Below are 25,185 nucleotides of genomic sequence, written 5' to 3'. Positions count from 1 at the left end.
GTATATTGCACAGCGAATTAAATAGAGGCTGATAAAAAGGCATCGGTACTTCTAAATCTGATGGGCGCAAGGACATATGGGCTGTTACGAAACTTAATCACTCCAGCCAAACCGATGGACAAGAATTTTAAGGAGATTGTTGATACCCTACAGGAGCACTTAAACCCAACACCGCTGCGGATAGCGGAACGATTCAAATTCTTCAGGAGGAATCAGCACAAGAATGAAAGTAACGCTGATTACCTCACCGAATTAAGGAAGCTGTCAAAGCACTGCCAATTCGGGGCAGGACTGGCAGATTCTCTTCGAGACAAATTCGTCTGCGGTCTCCTAAGTGAAGGAACACAGAAAAGGTTACTTTCTGAGAAAGATTTAACACTGGACAAGGCTTTCAGTGTAGCTGTATCATACGAAGCAGCAGCAAGAGGAGCTGCAGAGATACAGCAAAAGCCACAGGACTTCGGCATCCATGAAATGACACAGGGTTTCGAGAGATGTTATTGCTGCGGCAGATCCACCCATGACCAGAGGGACTGCTGGTTCAAGGACAAAGCATGCAGGCAATGCAGAAAGATTGGACACATTGCACGTGTATGCCAATCTGGAAACAAAAAATCCACTGACAGAAAAAAAATCAATAAGGAAAAGTACAGAAAGGTACAAATGATGACGGACAGTAGCTCTGAAGACCAGAAGAGTGATAGCGACTCCGGAAACAAGAGACCAAGCTGTCTCAAATTACATAATGTAATTGCCAAAGAAGATTACCAGACCATTTGGGTTACCTTCACGATAGCGGGGTCCCCAGTTAAAATGGAGCTAGATACAGGATCAGCTCTGACCATCATAAGTCGACGGGATTACGAGCGGCTATTTCCGCATATACCTTTGAAAGATACAGCCATTATCTTGAAAACATATATGGGGCAGAAAGTATACCCCAGAGGGAAAATAAGGGTGCCTGTTGTATACAACGGCAAGGAAATACAGAAGTTGTATTTATACGTTCTGCAAGATGGTGGTCCACCGCTGTTGGGACGTGAATGGATCAGGAAGATACGTTTAGACTGGCACTCCATTCAGGCACTGATGGTGACCAGTAAGAAAAAAAATGATGATGAGGTCATACCTGAACGATTAAAAGACATCTTGTCCAACGCCAAAGAAGTGTTTCAACAGGAACTAGGAACCTTGAAAGGCGTCACCGCCTCAATAAAAGTGGAAGATGCGGCAATTCCCAAGTTTTTTAAGGCAAGGCTGGTGCCATACGCAATTCGTCCAGCAGTCAAGGCAGAGCTGGAGAATTTGGAAAAGGCAGGCGTGTTATCCAAGATAGATTGGAGCGAGTGGGCAACACCCATCGTCCCGGTCATGAAGAAAACGTTGAATAATGATAAATCTGAAGAACAGAGAAAAATTTGCATCTGTGGGGACTTCAAGGTGACTGTAAACCCGGTCCTTCACATGGTACAGTATCCTCTTCCGAGGATAGAAGATATTTTCGCCTCACTATCCGGAGGGAAACGTTTCACCAAAATTGACTTGGCACAGGCATATCTACAGATGGAGGTTGAGGAGGCCTCTAAAAAGTATCTCACGATAAACACACACAAAGGCCTGTACCAGTACAATCGACTGGTTTTCGGAGTAGCATCAGCTCCAGCTGTCTGGCAAAGAGCTATGGAGCAAGTCCTGCAAGGGATTCCGGGGACTCAATGCTACCTAGACGACATCCTTGTAACAGGAGAAAACGACAACGAGCACCTTGCCAATTTGGAGCAGGTGCTCACTAGGCTGAGAGAACGGGGCCTACGAGCAAATCGCCCCAAGTGCGAATTTTTCCAGAAACAAACATCATATTGTGGCCACATAATTAACGAAGAAGGGTTGCATAAGTCACCTGAAAAAATTGAAGCGGTCATAAAAGCCCCAGCACCTGAAAATGTCTCACAATTAAGGTCGTTCCTGGGATTGATAAAATACTATGATGAATTCTTACCAAACTTGTCAACTGTTCTGCACCCTCTTAACGAACTGCTACAAACGGGAGTAATTTGGAAATGGAGCGAAGACTGTAAACGTGCCTTCCATAAATGCAAAGGCTTGATCATGTCCAAGGAAGTTTTGGCTCATTACAACCCATCACTGCCAATCAGACTGGCGTGCGATGCATCCCCTTACGGCGTAGGAGCGGTATTATCGCATAGATTCCCTGATGGCTCGGAGCGGCCGATAGCTTTTGCGTCACGCTCATTGAACTCAGCTGAGCGTAACTATGCCCAGATCGACAAGGAAGCACTCAGCCTGACATGGGGAGTGAAGAAATTCAACCATTACCTACTCGGACAAAAATTTACCTTGTTGACTGACCATCAGCCCCTCGTCTCCATATTCAACCCTAAAAAGGGCGTTCCCATTATGACAGCGCAAAGGCTACAGAGGTGGTCCCTTTTCCTAGGGGTACACCAATATGACATAGAATACAAAGGATCAAAACAGCATGGAAATGCTGACGGTTTATCGCGTCTACCGTTGGCAACGGTAGAAGAGGCACCTACAGTGGACCCAGTGGAGATGTTCCACTCAACCATAGTGGAATGTCTACCAGTAACAAATTCTACCATTGAAAAGGAAACGAGAAATGACCCGACTCTCTCACGAGTCTACGATTTAACGGTGAAGGGATGGCCAGCACATGGCGAACCACTGTTGCCAGCATTCTCGCAAAGAAGAGAACAGCTGTCAGTGTGCCGAGGAACTTTGATGTGTGGATCCAGAGTGGTGATTCCACCCAAACTCCAGGATAAAGTGCTAAAGGAGCTTCACGAGGGGCATCTGGGTGGAGTGAAAATGAAGAACCTAGCCAGAGCGTTTGTGTGGTGGCCAGGTATCGATGGAGACATCGAAGAAATGACCAAGGGCTGTCTAGGATGCCAGAAGGTCCAAAACGCCCCACCACAAGCCCCTCTACATCCATGGGAGTGGCCCTCATCTCCATGGCAAAGGGTACACATCGACTTTGCTGGTCCATTTATGGACTCAATGTTCTTAATCGCGGTTGATGCACACTCCAAGTGGCCGGAGGTAATAAAGATGTCCTCCACCACCACGGAAAAAACCATCACAGTATTAAGGACCATATTTGCCAGGAATGGGCTGCCTGAACAGATCTGTTCTGATAATGGACCGCAATTTGTGTCCGAAGAATTCAGGAAGTTCTTAAAAAACAATGGGATTAAGCACTACACGTCTGCCCCATACCATCCCGCCACCAATGGATTGGCTGAAAGGTTTGTCCAGACCTTCAAGAAGGCCATAAAGGCCATGGGTAATGAAGACATAAAAATACAGCATAAGGTAGATAACTTCTTGTTTGCATACAGGAATGCAACACATGTGGTTACAAACCAAACTCCCGCCATGATGTTTTTCAATAGAAGACTAAGATGCCGGCTGGATTTGATCAAGCCAAACATCAGAAGGGACGTAGAGAACCGGCAATTTCAAGGCATGAATGAAAGGCCAACTAGAACCTTCCAGATAGGTCAACAAGTTTTGGCCCGGGACTACCGTACCGAGAAATGGCAGCCTGGAACTATTTGCACACAACTAGGACCGCTGATGTATACTGTGGACATTGGAGAAAGCATAATAAGGCGCCATGCTGACCAGATCATAGAGTCATCCGAAAAGGGACAACCTACACCACAACTCTATACGCCTAATGATGAAGCAGAGATACCCATAGTATCTACCTCCGATCCGGTGATACTGGAACCAGATGAACCCGACACTGGCATTCAAGCCGAATCGACCTTGCCAAAAGAACCTACTACACCACCGAAAACTACTACACCACCGAGGCGTTATCCGGACTGAGTCAGGAAGCCTCCAGAGAGACTAACTTATAATTGATTAACTGCAGCAAATGTGTAGATTATTGTTCTTGTAAACATGTTAATTAATGATTACTTAAAAATGTTATGTACTGGTTGTCTCGAAGGGGAGGAATTGTGGTGTATGTGCCTTTAAGAGCCCCTGTGTACTGTAATGCCGGTAGTGGCCACTCGGGCTATATAAGCCTGTATAGTGTCTTGTATCTTTTAGTTCACCTCCAGACTTTGTTCAGTAAACACCTGTTAAACCAGCTCCTGCATTCCGTGTCTCCATTACCACACGGATACAACAGAGACGCATCACATGCCAACCGAATTGGTAGTGTTGGATTGTAGTGGGCCAATACTTCTTTTGAAGTGATTAGGCATTTACATTTCTGAAAGACATGCTTACACTCATCACTCCATTTCCATGTTACTCCAGTTTGCAGCAGGGCGTTCAGTGGGTGCAGAATTGTAGATAAATTCGGCAAGAATTTATGGTAGTAGTTCACCAACCCGAGAAACGACCTCAGTTGCGACACATTTTCCGGTGCTGGAGCCTTGACTACAGCCTCAATCTTGTCTGGAGACTTATGCAACCCTTCCCCATCAATCATGTGGCCACAATACGAGATTTGTCTCCTGAAGAACTCGCATTTGGGGCGGTTGGCTCGTAGCCCATATTCCTGTAATCTCGTGAGCACCTGCTCCAGGTTGGCAAGGTGTTCACTGTCATTTTCGCCCGTAACCAGGATGTCGTCCAAATAACACTGGGTCCCCGGGATCCCTTGCAAGACTTGTTCCATCGCCCTCTGCCAAATAGCCGGGGCTGATGCTACCCCGAATACCAGTCGGTTGTACTGGTAAAGACCTTTGTGAGTGTTTATCGTGAGGTATTTCCTAGATGCTTCTTCCACCTCCATTTGTAGATACGCTTGGGCCAGATCAATCTTCGTAAAGTGTTTCCCTCCAGATAGTGAGGCGAAAATATCTTCTATCCGTGGAAGTGGATATTGTACTGTGTGCAGGACTGGGTTCACAGTTACCTTGAAGTCCCCACAGATGCGAACCTTCTTCGGCTCCCCAGGCGTGCTGCTCAATGATTTCTTCATTACAGGAACGATGGGTGTGGCCCACTCGCTCCAGTCCACCTTGGACAGCACACCCGAACGCTCCAGACTCTCCAGCTCTGCTTCAACGGCTGGGCGGATCGCGTATGGTACCGGTCTGGCCTTAAAAAATTTTGGGTTTGCGTTATCTTCGATTTTTATCGTTGCTGTTACTCCTTTTAGAGTCCCAAGTCCTTGTTGGAACACCTCTTTCGCGTCAGTTAGAATTTTTGACAGTCATCCAGGTGTGACGTCATCATCCTTTTTATCAGTCACAGTTAGCGCCTGAATGGAATGCCAATCCAATTGTATTTTTTGGATCCATTCACGTCCCAATAATGGTGGTCCTCCATCTTGTAGTATATATAGATACAGTTTCTGTGTTTCCTTGCCATTGTATTTAACTGGCACCCTTATTTTTCCTCTGGGGTAGACTTTTTGCCCCGTGTATGTCTTCAATACAATGGACGTGTCCTTCAAGGGTATGTGTGAGAATAGCCGCTCATAGTCTCGTTGATTCATGACAGGGCTGATCCTGTGTCCAATTCCATCTTTACTTGGGACCCTGCTATCATGAGGGTGACCCAAATGGTTCGGTGATCCTCCTTTGCGATCACGTTGTGTAACTTTAGACAACTTAGTCTCCAGCTCCCAGAGTCATTATCACTCTCCTGATCTTCCGAACTACTGTCTGTCATTTTTTTTACTTTCTTGTACTTCTCCTTAGTAGTTCTTTTAGTGTTGGTTTTCTTTCCCGACCTGCAGACTCTTGATATGTGTCCCATTTTCCCACATTGCCTGCATACTTTGTCCTTAAACCAGCAGTCCTTCTGATCATGGGTTGTTCTGCCGCAGCGATAGCACTTTTCTGCTCCATATGCCATTTCGTTAGTGCTGTATTCTTGTTGTTTCTGTTGTATTTCCGCAGCTCCCCGTGCTGCTGCTTCGTAGGATACTGCCACACTGAAAGCCTGTTCTAGCGTCAGGTCCTTTTCTGAAAGTAGTCGTTTCTGGGTTCCTTCACTCTGGAGCCCGCAGACAAACTTATCCCTTAAGGTGTCTGCCAGTCCTGCTCTGAACTGGCAGTGCTTCGATAACTTGCGTAGTTCCGTAAGATAGTCAGCATTGCTCTCATCCTTGTGCTGGTTTCTTTTACGGAACTTGAATCTGCTATCAGCAGCGGTGTAGGGTTTAGGTGTTCCTGTAAGATATTAACAATCTCTTCAAAACTTTTCTCCATTGGTTTAGCTGGGGTAATTAAATTCCGCAATAGGCCGTACGTTCTCACGCCCATCAAATTTAATAATACCGCCGCCTTCTTTCCATCGGCCACCTCATTTGCCTTGCAGTACACTTCAATTCTTTCCACATACGTGGTCCAGTCTTCTACCTCGTTGTCGAAAGCAGTGATACTGCCACTCTTCGGCATCTTGGGTGGTTTAAAATGGCGCCTCCCGCGCTTTTTCTTCTTCCCCAATGGATTAAAATGGCGCCTCCCGCGCTTTTCCTTCTTCCCCAATGGAATAAAATGGTGCCTCCCGCGCTTTTCCTTCTTCCCCTTGCTGCCACGCTGCTCCTAGCGTTCTACAGGGTAATGGCGGCGACCCGCGGCTTCGGCGCGTCTCACTTTTCCTTCCCCTCGTTTTATTTTCTCTACGCTGCCCGGTTCTTGAGCACAGACCGCGCCCTGTGCGCTCCACCCTCTCTCTCTTTTCCTCCCGACGACGTTGCACGGCCCCTTTTGCAGAGCCGCTCGATCGAGCTCGAGCCCGCCGCAGTCCGGAAGGGTCAGCGCACTACCTGCTACCAGCACGATTTGCTGGAACACCTTGACTGGGGAGCCAAGCCCAGCTCTCCACAGCCTCCCCTGCAATTCTCCGAACTCCAATGGATCCCTGGGCGGGTGCCCGCGGTCGACGCCCGTTGCTCTGACTTCAACCTCCAAGAAGCTTCTTCCCAGGGAAAGATCCCCGTGAGGTGATGCAGTACTGCAGGTGAGTTTGAACCTGCTCGTCGCCAGTGTAGTGTCCGAGTATCAATAACACACGGACTGCAGGAGAACAATAATAACAGGTATTTACTGAACAGAGGGTAAGCTTAAACTGAAGTACAGAAGCCTGCTATGGCTTTATATACAGGTGTGGTCACTGCCGGTACTGCAGTATAAAATCAGTTCTCTCTTAAAGGTACATACACAACACCGCCCTCCCTTCTTGATTGCGAGACCCCCTTGGCGCAACTCCGCCAGCCAATCCCACTACCTACTTGGTCTCGGCAGGCGGTCTCCAGACCACATGATTTTCCGCTGCTTTCCACCAATGGGTGGGAAGTTAGCTGGCAGAATTTCAATGAGGCCTATGAGTTAAAATACCCTAGGCCTCATTTCTGGACCATCAGGTGAGTTTCTAACTCACATCACTACTCACCCGCCTAAAACTGGCCCGGAGTTAAAATCGACTGCAAGTTAATAAACCTTTAGTGCACAATATGGAGTCATAAAATTACCCCTTAATCTTCAGGCTGCAGTTTTTTCCATGACTGCTTCTGTTGCAGTTCTATAATTAGCCAGTATACTTGTACTAATATGAGATTAGCAGCATTTGTTTTTCGCCTGCTGGAAATGCAATGATTTGCTGCTAGAAGGAGCTTCAGTCAGGGAAAGGCACTGCAATGGTGCCTCCCAGATGTTTTTATTTTATTTTGTTTTATTTTATAACACTTGATGTTTAAACATGGTCAGGAACCAGTTCTGTTCCTGGACAAATTGATGGATAGAAGCTGAATGAGAGGAAAATTGATTGTGTTGATGGAATGACAATCGACTAAACGAAGCAAGGGCTCCTAAAAGTGAAATCATAAGGTAAATTTTGCATGTCTCTGCTTGTGGTGCAGCTAATTTTCCGCGTTTCCTTATGTAAATTCTGTAAATCAGGTCTCATAGAATGTCACGAGTTCAGGTGAAGTTCTGCTATCAGCATGTAAATGGATGCATTACAGACAAACAGGCCTGGCCTACGCTGGAGTGTCTCTTAAAGCAAGCTTGCTGTTGTTTCATGTTTTGGCAGTAAGCATTTCTCTACTTAAGCATTGAACATCTTGCATACTTCTATTCCCTCTACAGTTTTGCCTTTTTGTTGAAGCCTTCAGATTGCTAAAACAATATTTTCTGGAATCTTTTCATATTACTGCTGCAGTACAAGTTACAGAAATCAAAACTGCAAGGATGGTAATCTCTTTGGATGTTCCACAGTGTTGCATGAATTGGATGAGAAGGGTCTCACAGAATTCAAAAAATTGCTGAACAATTAGCTTGATTAGTCATGCAAGCGAAATGCTAATGAATGTGATTCTTGGAAAGCTGAAGATAAAAGTGAGGAGTAAAATTGCTTGCTGAGGAACAAGCAGAATTTAGATGAGGAATAAGAACAAGAGACATCATTGTTTGTCTAAAGCTACTAATTGAGAAGACCACAGGAATGAATGAAACAATGTTTACTGATTGCCAAAAGAATTTGATTTTGTGAGGCATGTGAACATTTTCAAAATCCTGCTTAAAATGAGCTTTTCTATGTATTTGTCAGGACTATTTCACTGGGTACTCTAACTACAAGAGACAGCAGTTACGTTGAGATATGTATGCATCAGAATTAAGCAGGATTTATAAAGGAATTAAACAAATCCTTTCATCTCGTGTCTTATAAATTAATGCATATCCTTAGGATGTGATGAGAAGATTTTCTAGCATTGAAATATAGGAGTTGTAAAATAACAAACTGTGTGCGGGTGATATTTGTTCAACAGGAATCCAGAAGTTGCAAAAAAGTTTCTGATAAGAGTTAACAAGGAAGGAAGACAGAGCAATTAAAAGTGAATGTTAAGAAGGTAAAGATAACGCAGTGAGCAGATGACACAGTAATACATGGAACTGTAGGAGAAGAGAACATTGAGTAAGTGAGCTGATTTACATATCTGTGATTGATAAAGTGATATTTGTAACAGAAAGATGAAATTGGTGTAGCGAGGAAAAGGAATTGGTATGGTAAGGAGCAGGATGGCTGAGCTGATGGTTATTAGAAATAAAACAGAATCTAAGTAATGACAGTAAAGTTCTGGTTTGGTTTGTGTAGATAGACTTTGAAGAAACATTTATTGGTGTCTGAAATGTCTGTGTTTTCACCTCTGAGAATTTTTATGTTTAAACAGCAATTTAGTAGCACAAATCAATTCAGAAACTAATGATCAAAATGTTGCTGATTTATGCTTTTTTTGTTGATTAAAGTGGCAGCGTTTTCTTGGAAGGGGAGGGAAAGGACCTTTTCAAAAGTTTCATTTCCTAAAATGGCTGTCACATTAGCCTCTGGAAAAGCACACTACTGCAGATATACCTACTAGGAGTGCAACATTTTGTAATATCCCTTAAAGAGACTGCTGGAGGCCAAAGTCTTAAATTTGCTTTTCACTCATTTGAACTTGTGGCTCCTTGTATTACTGATGGTTAATCTGAAGGAACCAAATTCGCCAAGATCATCGACATTTCCTGTCATTTTGTTACTCTGTGGCCTTCCACGGTGATATTTTGGGTTAGGGGATACCCAGAGGCAAAACTCTTACTGGACTTCAGATTCTTGGGTGGTGGATTTTGTCCATGCAGTGAGTGTCCAGGACCATACACCTGTTCTTGTCTCTCCTTTTTACTGAAGGCCTTCTACCTCACTGATGTGAGTGTGAAGAGCCTAAGCAAACACTTGAACACCACCTGATGCAGTGTCCCCTGTCAACATCTTGTACTCCTGAAGAACTATTTGAGATAAATGACAACACCAGATCCTGGCTGCAGTTTTGGAGCAAAAAAGCAACAAGCTAAAAAGACTTGCATTTATATAGCGCCTTTCATGACCACCGGACGTCTCAAAGAGCTTTACAGCCAATGAAGTACTTTTGAAGTGGAGTCACTGTTGTAATGTAGGAAACAAGGCAGCCAATTTGTGCACAGCAAGGTCCCACAAACAGCAATGTGATAATGACCAAATAATCTGTTTTTGCTTTGTTGGTTGAGGGATAAATATTGGCCAGGACACCAGGGATAACTCCCCTGCTCTTCTTCGAAATAGTGCCATGGAATCTTTTACATCCACCTGAAAGAGCAGACCAGGCCTTAGTTTTAATGTCTTATCCAAAAGACAGCACCTCCAACAGTATAGCACTCCACTGAAGTACCAGCCAATCTTTGTGGGCTCAAAATCCCTGGTATAGGACTTGAACCCACAACCTTCTGACTCAGAGGCAAGTGTGCTACCAACTGAGCCACAGCTGAAACTATGAATGAAAGACTTGAGATGGTGTTCCAGACTTAGCTTTTCTATCTGCTTAATGGCCCAGAAAGTCGGGTCGGGGGCTTCCTGCGGGTGCAAGCCCCCGACCTGCACTTACCTTGCGCGCCGGCAGTTGAGCTCTGGGCTCCCGTGGAATTCCGCTCCGGGCCTTGGCTCAGCTGCCGGCGCGCTGTGCTTGCGTGTCCCAGGGGCGTAGTTAGTGCGATGCGTCCCCTGGGATCACGTGAGCCACGGGCAGCCAATTGGAGGAGGGAAAAGCCCATTCATAAGATTGACAGGAAGACCTGTCTAAACTTATGAATACTCCGGCCCCAAAATAGTAGTAAACCTTCAAATAAAATTAAAAAGATCATCACACTTTTTAAATAAACTATAAATTACATTAAATAACTATTTTAAACAATAATTTAAATTTTTGAAAAACTAATTTTATAAAAAAACGGGGCTAAAAATAAACTTACCTTGCTTTAAAGTATTTAAAAATAATAAACCTGTGGAAAAAATGTTTTAATTTTAATTAATTGACCACTTACCTTTTAAAATGCAGGCCTTACATCTGGTTTTTACATTTCTAAAATCTAAAGACTTACCCTCACGGAAAAACCTGTAAAAAAAACGTAAGTTCAAAGCGCCGCGCAGACTCCCGCGCACACGCGTTCGACCTCTGAACCCCTTTGTTCAGAGGAACGGAAGTGCCGGTTTCCCGCGCATGCGCAGTGCATGCAAGAAACCGGCACTTCCATCGGGTCCACACGTTGGGACCCGAATTTCTGGGCCATAACTTAAACATGTTCGTAGAACTCCCTCTTAGTTGTTCCCTTTAAGATTGAATAGCCCAGGCTTTCCTTATAATTCAGTTCTCTGAGAATAGGGATCAGCTTCTTGGCTCTTCTCTGCATCGCTTCCAGGGCTTAAATATCACCGTCATGCCTCTAGGACCAAAACATAAAACAAACTCAAGTCTTACCAGAGTACTATACAGTTTTAGCATTACATTCTTTAACTTGTACTGTTTTGGCAATATTGTTTAGCATTCTATTTTCTTGCTGATTGCTGCTCCACAGTGACTGGACATAGTAAATGCTGAGACTACAGTACTAATATCCCAGGGCCCTGAAAGGATACCTTGGAATATTAATGTGGGAATGCTTAGAGTGTTTGTCTGAAATTCCTCTCTCTAATATTTTGGTGAAAACATTGACCAGGTTAAACCAAATAGTTTAACACCTCTGCTAAAGTAGTGGCGAGAGGAATTGGATACAAACACATCAAGCTTTTCTACATTCGTACCTGACAGCATAATTTCAGGGCTCATGGCCTAGAAATTCAGTATCGCCACGTTTGGGGCGTTATAGTTGAGCGGGCGCTAAATTTAGCGTCCGGCGCAAATTATCGCCACCTTCAGCGAAATTGACCTGCTTTGCCCCAAGAGGTGCTTGGAGCGCTAAAGCAGGCGCTGCACGACTGTCCTATGGTGCTAAGCCGGAGAAGCGAGGCGCTACCACCGAGGGCAGGCGCAGCGCAGGTGCGGCCAGTTAGCGATTGCAGGCAGACACGCTGGCGCCGGTCAGCTCTTAAAGGGGGTGGGTCGATTTGGACTGCAGCCACGCCCTGCAGATTGGAGCCCTGATTCTTGGCCTGGACAGAGCTGCTGCCACATTCTAACGCCTAGGACCATGGAGAGGGCCAGGGAGCGAGCGCAGCGGTTCAGTGAGGGGGCCCTGAAGGTTCTGGTTGGCGCAGTGGAGCGCAGGCGATCTATCCTGTTTCCGGACAGTGGCAGGAGGCCGCTGCCCAACGAATATCGAAAAGCTTGGAGGGAGGTGACCTCCAGCAGCATGGTACCTAGGACCCCTGTGCAATGCAGGAAGAAGTTCAACGACCTCACTCGGGTTGTCAGGGTGAGTACCCTTTTCAGTATCCTCTTCATCCCTGCATGTGCACCTCACTTTATGTCCAAAGGGTCCTGAAAGCCCCAATGCCCAGCCCTCATCCAACACCTATGGGCCTCTCATGAAACTCACACGCACATTCACCACTTTACACACTGTAAGGGCTATTCGACCATGGGAGGCAGTGCAGCCAAGATCAGGGCTTCACACTGTAAGGGCTATTCCACCATGGGAGGCAGTGCAGCCAAGATCAGGGCTTCACACTGTAAGGGCTATTCCACCATGGGAGGCAGTGCAGCCAAGCTCAGGGCTTCACACTGTAAGGGCTATTCCACCATGGGAGGCAGTGCAGCCAAGATCAGGGCTTCACACCGTGAGGGCTATTCCACCATGGGAGGCAGTGCAACCAAGATCAGGGCTTCACACTGTAAGGGCTATTTCACCATGGGAGGCAGTGCAGCCAAGACCAGGGCTTCACACTGTACTCAGAGCCCGTCCTTTCTCTTGCAGGGCAAGCTGGCCCACAATAGGAGGCAGCAGCAACGGACCGGGGGAGGCCGGCCTGACCTTAAAAACCTCAGCGATCTGGAGCAGCGAGTGGAGCGGATTAAGGCAGGCCGGATGATTGGCCCCGTTGCCACTGGAGATGCCGACCCCGTTCTGGACAGCAATGGTAAGGTCATCACCTTTTTGACCTCTTCTTCCACTTGTGCCTCACACCAGCATCCTTTGCGACTATCGAACCAATACAGTGCATCGCAGCACTCGTGCCTCCCTCGCTGCCGCCCTGTCCTCACGCTAAAGCAACTCTTGTACCTCCCTACTTTCAGATGCTGATTCGCCAGGTGAGGAGGCGGGCCCTCAAGCTGCCACTGTGAGTGATTCTGAAGGCGAGGAGGAAGAGGAAGCCGGACCATCAGTGCCACCCTCAGCCGAGGCAGCCCATGGCCATAATGGGGACACGTCTTCCCTGGAGGGGAGCAGGGGGGAAGGGTCTGAGGAGGGTGAAGCTCCGGGGCCCAGCGGGCTGCAGCAACGCGGGGGGGGGGGGTTTGGAAGCTCGGTGGCCTTCTCTCCGGAGGGAGAGTCTGGCCTCCAGTCCTGCTACAGTGAGCGCAAAAGAGGTGCGGCTCCTCGCTGAAATGGGCGCTCAGGCGGAGCAGAGGCACACTGAGCTCATGGCTGCAGTGGCAAGGATGCCCGACTCCAAAGAGTCACTGGCAAGGAGTGTCCAGGACTTCGGGGCAGCACAGGCAAGGAATCTGCAGGAATTCGATACAGCACTGGCAAGGAGTCTGCAGGAACTCGGTGCAGCACAGACAGCAGAGGCGGCTTCCACACAAGTGCTTAATGGTGCAATGCAGTCAGTGGCTGGTCTGATGCAGACACAGATTGAGGCCACACGAGCAGTGACTGCTGCCACCCTCGCTGCATCGGGCACGAATCGCCGGGGCCCTCGCCGTGCTGCAGAAGGCCAGCAGTCTGTGCTTCAGCAGATTGCTCCGCATGCTGCAGTGTTACCCCGTGGGAGTGCCAGTGTATCGTCCGACCAGGGAGTGCCTGTCCTCTGTCAGAATGGCAGCATTCCTGCTGCCAACACTGTCACTCCTCCACTGCAGCTGCCACCACCCGAAGGACAGACTGCTGCCGCCCATGCAGAGTTGGAGCAGTCAGCATCCGGGCCCTCCAGGCCCAGAGCTGGTCCAGGCCGTACCTCAAGGGCATCTGCAGTCTCAGTTTCTGACACTCAGCAGCCTTCCCCCAGCCTTACTGCAGCCACTGGGGTCCCATTGCGGAGGAGCTGCAGGGTGGGAAGGGGCCAATCTCGCAAGCGAAGCAGATCACCCTCGCAGGCCAAAAAGTAGGAGGTGTGGCAAAATGCTGTTAATTTTTCTAGTGAAGGCTGAGGATCATGGTCATTTTTGGTTAACTCTTTTGTTCATTGTCTCCAGGTTGTGAGAGCCAGTTATGTGTCTGACTGTGTTTTTTGGGGTTTCTCTATATTTCTTTGTCATGCGGGAAGGGCACACAGTTTGTTAAATAAATAATTGTCTTTATTCAGATTGTGCATGTTTGCTCTTTGAACTATTTGTTGCCTTGACCGGCTCAGGGTCTGTGGAACCGTTCCATTCATGTTCTTTCAATGGCACAAGCCATTCCCTCAGAGGGGGCCTAGAACCGACTTGCAGTAAGCCACTGACGGACGGCCCTTGAACTTTGTGCCTCCCTCCCACCTTGGTGCTCCTCCTCCTCCTCCTCCTCCTCCTCCTCTGGTGGTTCTCCAATGTCTGCTGGCAGTGGCTGAGTCCTGAGGATAGCCAGGTTATGCAGCATGCAGCACACTACAACGAAATGGGAGATTCGCTCAGGCGAGTACTGAAGGGCTCCCCCGGAATGGTCCAGACAGCGGAACCGTTGCTTTAGCACGCCGATTGTGTGCTCAATGATGTTCTTGGTCGCTTGATGGCTGTCATTGTATCGTTCTTCAGCAGGGGTGCTGGGTGCATGGAGCGGGGTCATCAGCCAGGTGCACAAAGGATAGCCCTTGTCCCCAAGAAGCCAGCCTCCTGGGTGAGCCGGGGCTTCGAAAAGATCTGCCGCAGAAGTCTGGCTCAGGATGAAGGCGTCGTGGCTGCTGCCTGGAAAGCGGGCATTGACAGCTAGTTCAGCTGTCTGTGGTCACACACCAACTGCACGTTCAACGAATGGAACCCCTTCCGGTTGCGGTAATCCTCGGCAATCTCTTGAGGCGCCCGCAAAGTCAAATGCGTGCAGTCAATGGCGCCCTGGACCATGGGGAAGCCCGCTATTCTTACAAATCTCATTGTGCGCTCTTGCTGCTTGTCCAGGGTCATGGGGAAGGAAATGTACTGACGTCTCCTTTTGAAGAGGGCATTCGTGACTTGGCGGATGCAGCAATGCACCGCAAACTGGGAGACATTGCCAATGTCCCCAGTAGCGGATTGGAAGGAGCTGGTGGCATAGAAGTTGAGAGCCACTGTCACCTTCACTGCCACCGACAGAGACGCCCTGCTCCTGAGCTGAGGCTGCAGATCTGTCTGAAGCAGGTGGCAGAGCTCAGTGACCACCTCCCTGCTGAATCGAAGCCTCCGAATACACTGCTCCTCAGACATGTTGAGGTAGGAGAATTGCTGGCGGTATACCCTGGGAGGGTAAGGTCTCCTGTGCCGACGCCTGTTGGCCCTCCTCCGTCTGGCCATGATTGGCACTCTCTCTCGGCGTCTCTGAGCCCTCTCAATGCAATGGAGAAACCCAACGTTTTCACCCAGTGCAGCCCCCATAATATGTGGCCACTCAAGGCTATGCCACTGAAAAATCAATCCAACTACAAAGTTCTGGGCTGAAGCCAGAAGTACCTGTGCGAGCGCTGAGTCAATGCAGAAAGCTCTCTCCCTTTGTCTCTCTGCAAATCTCTCTCTCTCTCACACAGAAGGAGTGGTCCAAAATGGCTACCACTAAGAAGCCAGGAAGAGCCCCCTTTAAATAGCATCCCCCCAACCCCACAGCGACTGGGAACCGTTCCAGTCAACCAGTCAACTAGTCGCTGGGAGCGCCAGGCGGAAAGAAGGGGGGCGCCACTGAAGTTCCGGTTCGGGGCGCACCAAGGGAGTTGCACCATGAAATGACGTAAGGATCTGCGCGCGCAGCTGAGTGGGCGTTGCGGTTTTGCACCACCGCTAAATGTCCGCTCAATTTCGCGAGAGGCGCGGGTCTCGCCGCGCCCGGGCGCTAGCCGCTTCGCGCCCTACTTATCGCCCTCTTAAGGCACTAACAGCTGGCGCTAACAACTGAATTTCTCCCCCCATATCTCTTTCAGCTTCCCCCTTAGCTAACTCAACACTATTCATAAAATATGTATGATGCAATTTTTCTTCTTACATGCATTTATTTATAATTATCCATACTGAATTCCATGTACCACTGATCATGCCATTTACATATTCTATCCAACTTGTTTTGTCGGATTTGGTTCCTTGTTCAGATAAGACTGCCTCTTTTGCACCATTTTGGTATCATCTGCAAATATGACTAGTTTGCATTGAGCTTCTGAATCAAAGTTGTTAATTTAAATTGAAAACAGTAGGGACCATGATACCAATCCCTGGGCACTTCACTCAGCAATTCTCCCCACCCTAATATCACTTCCCTTACAAGTACCCGATAGGCCATTATTCTGGAGTCTTCCTTTAACTTTGTGTAACTCAGTCCTTGGCAACTAGTTCACCCTATAAATGCCAAAACTGAAAACTAAACAAGAGGAGGTATAATGCACCATGCACTATCGCAAGGATAATTAAAAAGTGCACTCTATGAGACTTGAATGCCAACGGGGAGAAATTCGTTCACATGTTAGCACCAGGAGATGGTGCTAAAATGCTGTTGACAACTGTAACGAAAGCTGATGCCAGTTCCAGCGGCGCACGCCATATTATGGTAGCGCTGCAGGTAACCTCGATCACCAGGGAGCTCGCCATGATGGAGATCGTGATGTCAGTGAGTGTGCAACGCTCACTGGATGCCTGATCTCCAACACTGGATTTAGCCACTTATCTTAACGGCAGCGCAGAACAACGACAGGGAGAGCTGGCGTTTACAAGCAGAAAGCAGGCTGCAGCAGTGATATTTAAAGGCACCATCCACAATCAGCTGTACCTGACAGGGTTTTGCAGTTTCAGTGCCTGTTTGCTACTTCCTGCAACTGAACAGCTTTCTTTTGTTATTTTAAGTATGTTGGTGACAGGGAATGTTCCTTCAAGTGCAGAAGTCACTTATTTTTTAAAGGCTTCTGCTCACAACAATTCCTCAGAGTCATGGGGGCTGTGGGATCACTTCTGGAGGACAACGAGGCAGAGGAGCATGAGGAGGAAAAGGACGAGGAGGAGGAGAACGAAGAGGAAGAGGACGAGGAGGAGGAGGAGGAACAGGAGGGAGTGTTGAGACAGCGAGACAATCGGTGTTCTGGACGGGCTGTCCGTGGCTGGCTCATCAGACTCCGATTCACATGAATGAAGCCTCAGATCCCCATAGCGCACCACATCCCCATCATACAATCCCTGTCTCATGGCGTATCACAGCGTCCTCATGGGCGCAAAGGTGAAATGAGAGAGACCACAAAGTATTCCAAACACCATTAATAAATGTATCTAGAAACATATCACACATATGACATGAATTCTAATAACTAATGACCCTTGTGCCTGCCATAGTTGAATAGCTGTCATTGTGTGCAAGGTGTGAGATGTGGGTGTCAGTGTTGATAGGTAGAGATTGTTGGTGGGTGAATGCTGGGGTTGTGGTGCATTGAGTAGTGTGTGAAGCTTGTGGTACAGATGGTGGTATGTAGCATTTGTTGAAGCCTTCACTCACCCTGACCACCCGTGTGAGCTCGTTAAACTTCCTCCTGTACTGGGTGTGGGACCTAGGGACCACAGTGCTGCCCGTGACGTGGTGTGCCACCTCCCTCCACATAGTCCAGGCGAGGGCCTCCTGCCAGTTGGTACAGGACCGCCCACCTTCTCTCCACCACTAAAACCAATGCCTCCAAAGCGTCATCGGAAAACCCCCGGGCTCTCTCAGGATTTGTAAATAAGTGCTCCTTCTCTTTGTCCTTCTTCTTATGGTTGTTGAGGCAGCTGCACACCCAACAATGCTGAGAATGAGGTGCTGCAGCATCAATGGTCTTCCCCTTTAAGCAGTGAAAAAAGCCTGTGGCAATAATTACTTGCGTTTAGACTACACCCAATATTGGTCCATCTGTTCAGTATACACCAATGAGCTTGGGTTTTTAGACTAGAATCATGACTGTTGTGATGAAATATTCCATTCATCACTGCCTGTGACTGTGGTCGGTTTCAGTTTCATTTCCCTTCCCCCAGCTCCGTTTCTTCACCATTGTATTGTATATTGGAATGTGTTGTGTGTAGGGCTCCGCCCATACCTGGCCCCTATGTAAGCAAGCTCAGTCTGGCCTCATATCCAGTACTGCAGCCCTCCGGATGGAAGATACCTCTCTCCACTGCGTGTTACCTTCTAAGTTAATAAAAGCCTTGTTTTGTTTCGCTAACATCGAGTCTCGGAATTATTGAGGCACATCAATTTTATTAACTTATTTTTCAACACAATGGATCAACTCCTGAAACCCGAACGTTTGGATTTGGATCAGCATGCTCCGGACGCATCAGCACGCTTCGGACACTGGTTTATGTGTATGGAATTCTTCCTGGACAATTCCGCAGCCGTCAAAGACGCTACGGATGCTGCGAGTATGAAACTCGGAATTCTGCGGAATTGGGTAAGCCACCGGGTTTACCCCCTCATCCAAGACGCCGGCACGTACCTGGCCGCCTGCGACATCTTAAAGGCGCATTACCAGCAGCCTACGAATGAGGTGTATGTTAGGCATCTGCTCGCTACTCGCGCACAGCGACCTGGGGAATCGGTGGAGGAGTTCCTAGGCACCCTGAAAATGCTTGGCAAAGACTGCAAGTGCCGAGATGTAAAAGCCGCAGTGTACACCGACGAGCTTGTTCGCGATGCCTTTATCACAGGCCTCAGCTCCACTTACATCCGGCAAAGACTGCTGGAAAAAACGGGATTGGACCTGAAACAGGCTGCGGACACCGCGCGATCCCTGGATGTGGCCCAGAGAAACTCGGACGCCTACTCTTCAGCCCGCGCCGTCCACGCCGCCACGTGTGCACCAAGGGCGCTGCCATCTTGGAAGGCATCTTCCCCGCCCGGCAGCCCGACACCGTCGGGGCCCCGCTCTCCCCCCAGAAGCCCTACGACAGCCGCGACGCGTCGGGGACCCAACTGCTACTTCTGCGGGCAGCCAAATCACACCAGAAACCTGTGCCCGGCGAAAGGCACCACCTGCTTTAAGTGCGGTAAGAAGGGGCACTTCGGGAAGGTGTGCAGAGGGAACCCCGCCGGAAAACCAACCGCCGGAAAACCCGCCACCGCAGCGTGCGCGCCGTGGGAGCGGCCATCTTGGATGCCATCTTGCCCGACCTCGTGGGGTCCGCCATCTTATGAGCAGACAGCGTGGACGCCATCTTGTCTCGATCAGGGCCCTACAGTGGCATCGGTCACAGTGGACCAGACCAGGCCGCACCCGCTATCCAAATCAATGGTGGACATCGAGGTAAACGGGTGCAGGGTTAAATGTTTAATTGACAGTGGAAGCACGGAGAGTTTTATCCACCCTGAACTGGCACAACAACTCTCCCTAAAGGTGGTCCCTACTCAGGGTACCATCTCTATGGCTGATAAAACCCAGGCATCGACCATTCTGGGTTACTGCACGGTACAATTGTCCGTTAACGGAACTGTATATGATAATTTTAAAGTATTAATCATGAAGAATCTATGTGCGAGCGTGATCTTGGGCCTGGATTTCCAGTGCAACCACCAAAGCATCACGCTCAAGTACGGTGGGTCCCAGCCGCCCCTCATAGTGTGCGGTCTGGCTACCCTGAAGGTAAAGCCGCCTTCGCTATTCGCGAACCTTACCCCTAACTGCCGGCCAATAGCGACCAAAAGCAGGAGGTACAGCTGGGAGGACAGGCGGTTTATCGCGACCGAGGTAGACAGGCTCCTGAAAGAGCGCATTATTGAACGCAGCAACAGCCCGTGGCGCGCCCAAGTGGTAGTGGTAAGGGGTAGCGAGAAGAAACGGATGGTGATCGACTATAGCCAAACGATCAACAGGTACACCCAACTAGACGCCTACCCGCTACCCCGCATATCAGAAATGGTGAACCAAATCGCCCAATACCGGGTGTTCTCCACCATCGACCTTAAGTCAGCGTACCACCAGCTCCCTATCAGACCAGAGGACCGCCCGTACACCACCTTCGAGGCGAACGGACGCCTCTACCAATTCCTCAGAGTCCCCTTTGGGGTGACGAATGGGGTCTCGGTCTTCCAGAGGGAGATGGACCGCATGGTCGATGACCACCACTTGCAGGCAACCTTCCCCTACCTCGACAACGTCACCATCTGCGGTCACAACCAGCAGGATCACGACTCGAACCTCGAGAGGTTCCTGGAAACCGCACAAAAACTCAACCTCACCTACAACGAGGACAAGTGCGTTTTCAACACCACGCGCCTCTGCATACTAGGCAGCGTGGTGGAGAATGGGGAAATCGGACCAGACCCCGACCGATTGCGCCCCCTACGGGAGCTGCCCCTGCCCAACACTCCCAAAGCCCTGAAAAGGTGCCTGGGGTTATTTTCCTATTATTCCCAATGGGTCCCCAACTACTCCGACAAAGCCCGCCCCCTCTTGAAAGCATCCTCTTTTCCGCTCTCTGCTGAGGCCCACGCCGCCTTCAAAAGCATTAAGCAGGATATTGAGCGGGCCACGCTACAGGCAGTGGATGAGAACACTCCATTTCAAGTGGAAAGTGATGCGTCTGACTTCGCCTTGGCGGCCACCCTCAACCAGGCGGGGCGGCCCGTAGCTTTCTTCTAGAGGACCCTCCAAGGGCCCGAGATCAGACACTCCTCCGTGGAAAAGGAGGCCCAAGCCATCGTGGAGGCAGTGCGCCACTGGCGCCACTACCTAGCCGGCAAACGCTTCACCCTACTTACCGACCAGCGGTCAGTAGCGTTTATGTTCAATAATAAACAGAGGGGGAAGATTAAAAATGATAAGATTCTTAGGTGGCGGATCGAGCTCTCCACCTTCGAGTATGACATCATTTACCGGCCAGGGGCCCTTAACGAATCCCCTGACGCCCTCTCACGAGGGATGTGTGCCAGCGCCACCGGGGATCGGCTACAGACCCTCCACAACGACCTCTGCCACCCAGGGGTCACGCGGCTGTTCCACTTCATAAAGTCCCGTAACTTACCCTACTCGATTGAGGAAGTTCGGTCTCTGACCAGGAACTGCCGCACTTGCGCTGAGTGCAAGCCTCGGTTCTACCGCCCAGATAGAGCCCACTTAATCAAAGCCACACGGCCCTTTGAGCGGCTCAGCTTAGATTTCAAGGGCCCCCTTCCGTCCGTCGACCGCAATGTTTACTTCCTGAACATTGTGGACGAAAACTCCCGGTTCCCATTCGCCTTCCCCTGCCCAGACATGACCAGCGCCACGGTCATTAAATGCCTCAACAGCCTGTTCTGCCTGTTCGGTATGCCGAGCTACATCCATACGGATAGGGGGGCGTCCTTCATGAGTGAAGAGCTACGCCAGTACATGCTGTCCAGGGGGATCGCCACGAGCCGTACCACCAGCTACAACCCCCGGGGTAACGGCCAAGTGGAGCGAGAGAACGGGACAGTATGGAAAGCAGTCACTCTAGCTCTAAGGACCAAGGGCCTCCCTATCTCCCGCTGGCAGGAAGTCCTCTTGGATGTGCTCCATTCGATACGGTCGCTATTGTGTACTGCCACTAATGCCACGCCTCATGAACAAATGTTTGTCTTTCCCCGGAAATCCACCTCAGGCGTATCCATGCCGTCATGGCTCTCCACCCCAGGTCCAGTATTCGTGCGAAGGCATGTGAGGGGCCACAAGACGGACCCTCTCGTGGAGCCAGTGTACCTACTCCACGCCAACCCCCAATACGCATATGTCCGGCACGCCGACGGAAGGGAGGACACCGTGTCCATAAAAGACGTCGCCCCAGCCGGTAACGACAACAACCACGGCGATAGCAGCGACAACGATCGCAGCGACTCTTACCCACCCACTACTCTTTCATCACCCCCGGAAGAAGATCGACCAACGGCACCCCCACCAACTACCCCTTCAACAACCCTGGCGGCACCCCCGGCAGAGACCCAGGAGGCTACCGGGGACACCCAGCCGACACCCGCGGCACCGCAACAGCCACGTCGGTCGCAGAGGACTATCAAACCCCCGAACAGACTAAATCTATAGAAGGGGTGAATGTGATGAAATATTCCATTCATCACTGCCTGTGACTGTGGTCGGTTTCAGTTTCATTTCCCTTCCCCCAGCTCCGTTTCCTCACCATTGTATTGTATATTGGAATGTGTTGTGTGTCGGGCTCCGCCCATACCTGGCCCCTATGTAAGCAAGCTCAGTCTGGCCTCATATCCAGTACTGCAGCCCTCCGGATGGAAGATACCTCTCTCCACTACGTGTTACCTTCTAAGTTAATAAAAGCCTTGTTTTGTTTCGCTAACATCGAGTCTCGGAATTATTGAGGCGCATCAACTGTAATCATTTTAATGAGGAGTGAGGACGAATTTTGCGTGCAGTCTAAACGATTATCAACTGGCACTACTTAACCATTTTTAGTCTAAACACCGCCCATTCCTTGGCTATAACGAATTTCTAGCCCTTAGATTTTTCAGGCAGTAGATCAAAATGGAGTCCTGGAAAGGTCTGTATATTCTTTGCTGCATCTTACTAATATGACCAACTTGTGACAATCCCCCTTGGGTGGAGCAAGGTAAATGGCGTCTCTTTGGGTCAAGTTGGTTCAAGATGAAATAACTGCTGATGGAAGATTGCAACAAAATCAACCCTCAGACCTGGTAATCCAATATCTAGCCCAAGCATGCATGCAGTACTTCAGGCTAATATGGCAAGATTAGCAAACCAGCCTGGCTCATTCATGAAGCCTGGAGAGGTGGACCTGTCACAGGGAATTAAGATCCATTGCCTCCGAATAATCCTGCAAGCCAATGTCCTATGGGTAATGTCCCTCGGCCTTCGCTGTTGCCATCCTGCGTCTAAGCTCTCTGAATGTAGTTAAGTGGGATACGTCCACCAAGTCTCACTCAGCATTCACCCCTGTCCTTGTTGACCTATATTAGCTTCCAGTCCCCCAACGCCTCCAATTTAAAATTCATTCACCACTCTGTTTTGATTGAAATGAAACTCTAGCTACATAGATTTTTCAGTAGCTTCATTTGGGGACTCAAACATGGTGATGGGTTTTTATCTGTGACCTGGCTGATCAAAAAAAATAACATGGCGGGGGCAACACTGAGATGTCAGAGGCAAGCAAAGATGGACAGTAGAAGTAAATGACCAAGGAATGTATATTCAAGTGAGACCATGAGGGTAATTTTAACCCCCCAAAACGGGTAGGTTTGGGTTGGGTGTGATGTAAAAAATGTTTAAATCTCAAAACTGAACCCAGCCCATCTCGAACCCACCCACTTCCAGTTTTAATGGAGACGGGATGGGGGCGCAGGCAACCAACCGGCTTCCAGGAAGCAGGTTGCTCATTTAAATATTTTAATGAGGCTACGTGCCTCCTTGGGAAACCCGGTAGCTAAACAGAGGTGAGGACTGCTGCGTGGAAGAGGTAAATGCCTTTCCAGCACAGCTTGTGGGCCAAGAGGAGCAGGAGTGCTTCCTCCCAGCCCCCCAATCTAACCTGCTTCCCTCTCCGAGATCAGATCCCCTCCCTCCCATGCGATTGGACCCTCCTAGATGCGAACGGACCCTATCCACAATCACCGACACCGCCCCCCCCCATCCCCGCATCACTGCCCCCGATCTGTCTCCGACCCCCTGTGATCACACCCCGACCCTCTAAACCACTCTGTACCCACCCGCCACCCCCCGCAATCTCTTACCGAGTAGCAGGAACTTACCTCCTCCTGGGCTGTGGCCTTTGCTGCAGCGTTCCCCCCGCCACCACCCCACACCCCCTCCCTTCTGGACAGGGAGTGATGCCTGTCAATCAGGCTTGGCAATCCCGCCCCAGTAAAGATCGGCTGCCAGCAATGTACGTAATGCTGTGTAGCTTTCAAAAGCTCTTATAATAATTTGTCCGTGACTACACAAACCACTCTGGGTCCAGGTATATTGTGTATCAGTAAAACAGGTTTATTAAGCATTAAACATCCAGTACAAAGAAGTAATACTTAACAAGGAGATAGTCACAGTCTTGTTCGTTTGAGCCTCGGCGTTCCTTCCGAGTGACTGTGGCGCGTTCTCTTTATTCTCTTGCTGTGTTCTGTTGACTGAAGCTCACTTCTCTGGGTTCTTGCTGTGTTCTGTGGACTGTAGCTCCTTCAACTCTGATTACTTGGTGCACGCTGCTTTCAGTGTTCAATATCTGTGTCTTTATACCCTTTCTCTTCCTTTGCCTACGTGACAATAATCAGCTCTCTGACACCTGGTAAATGTCCCTCCTTTCCTTGTCAGTCACCTCATGACATTTTATGACCTTGTTGATTCCACTAGGTCTCCCTTTGTGCATAACAAAGTGCCCTTATCTTTAGATGTTCTCTTTTCAAAGACCATTTCTCAAGATGTTGTCTAAACAGTCTGTCCATTTTATAGTGGTATCACTGAGGGATGCCTCCAATTCCGATCTCTCTTCTCTTAACTCTTATCTCTTTTCCATAACATTACCGAATACCACGTCCCTGACAGTCTCCATAAACTTAGCACTACATTCCGTTACTTCAGTAATTGAAAACACAGCAGTTGCAGTCAGGTTGGCATAATTTCCCATCCTGCTTTTCTCTCAGCCATTCGCCATTTTATACAGGCTTTTAGGTTTTTAACATACACTTTCACATATTATAGTTACACAAAAATGTTTACTAAATACACCCTATCCTACAAATCCCTACCTTGAGGACGAGGCATTTGCCGACCCCTCAAAACTAAAATCTTACATATGGATTAGTTCTCTTTCATTTGTGTAACTCTAAGGTATTTTGGGTTGTGATCATATTTAAACGTGATTGGGTATTAGGCATCAGGGCCTAGAAATTCATTGACGCCACTTTTGGGGCGCTAAAGTGGGGCGTCCGCTAAAGTTTGCGGCCGCTGCCAAATCGATGCCACTTCTCCGATATTCATTAGCTTCGCCCTAGGAGTTCGGGCGAGCGCTAAAACTGCTGCTGGACGCCTCTCTTTGGGCGCTAAGCCGGAGGTGGTGATCGATAGCGCCGAGGCCGGGTGCAGCGCAGGTGTGGCCATCTCATGATTGACAGCAGACAC

At 49.0% G+C, this 25,185-nt stretch overlaps 1 protein-coding gene across 2 annotated transcripts in view; it reads left to right on the top strand.

Moving 5' to 3' along the window:
- The window catches only part of ece2b (endothelin converting enzyme 2b), a 280,796-nt gene that overhangs the window by 37,582 nt on the left and 218,029 nt on the right, over window positions 1-25,185 (top strand). The window contains exon 1 of one of the 2 annotated variants that reach the window (XM_085990178.1): window positions 7,615-7,847. The exons of the other annotated variant lie outside the window; for it this stretch is intronic. The gene's annotated coding sequence lies outside the window, so the exon portion shown is untranslated. Of the gene's footprint in view, window positions 1-7,614; window positions 7,848-25,185 lie in introns of those variants that run through there. 2 annotated transcript variants of the gene reach the window in all.

Source organism: Somniosus microcephalus, chromosome 6 (genome assembly GCF_052327205.1).
Source record: "Somniosus microcephalus isolate GS21.2 chromosome 6, FLI_Smic_1.0, whole genome shotgun sequence".
Lineage (NCBI taxonomy): Eukaryota > Metazoa > Chordata > Chondrichthyes > Squaliformes > Somniosidae > Somniosus > Somniosus microcephalus.
This window is presented reverse-complemented; position numbering and strand designations above follow the sequence as displayed.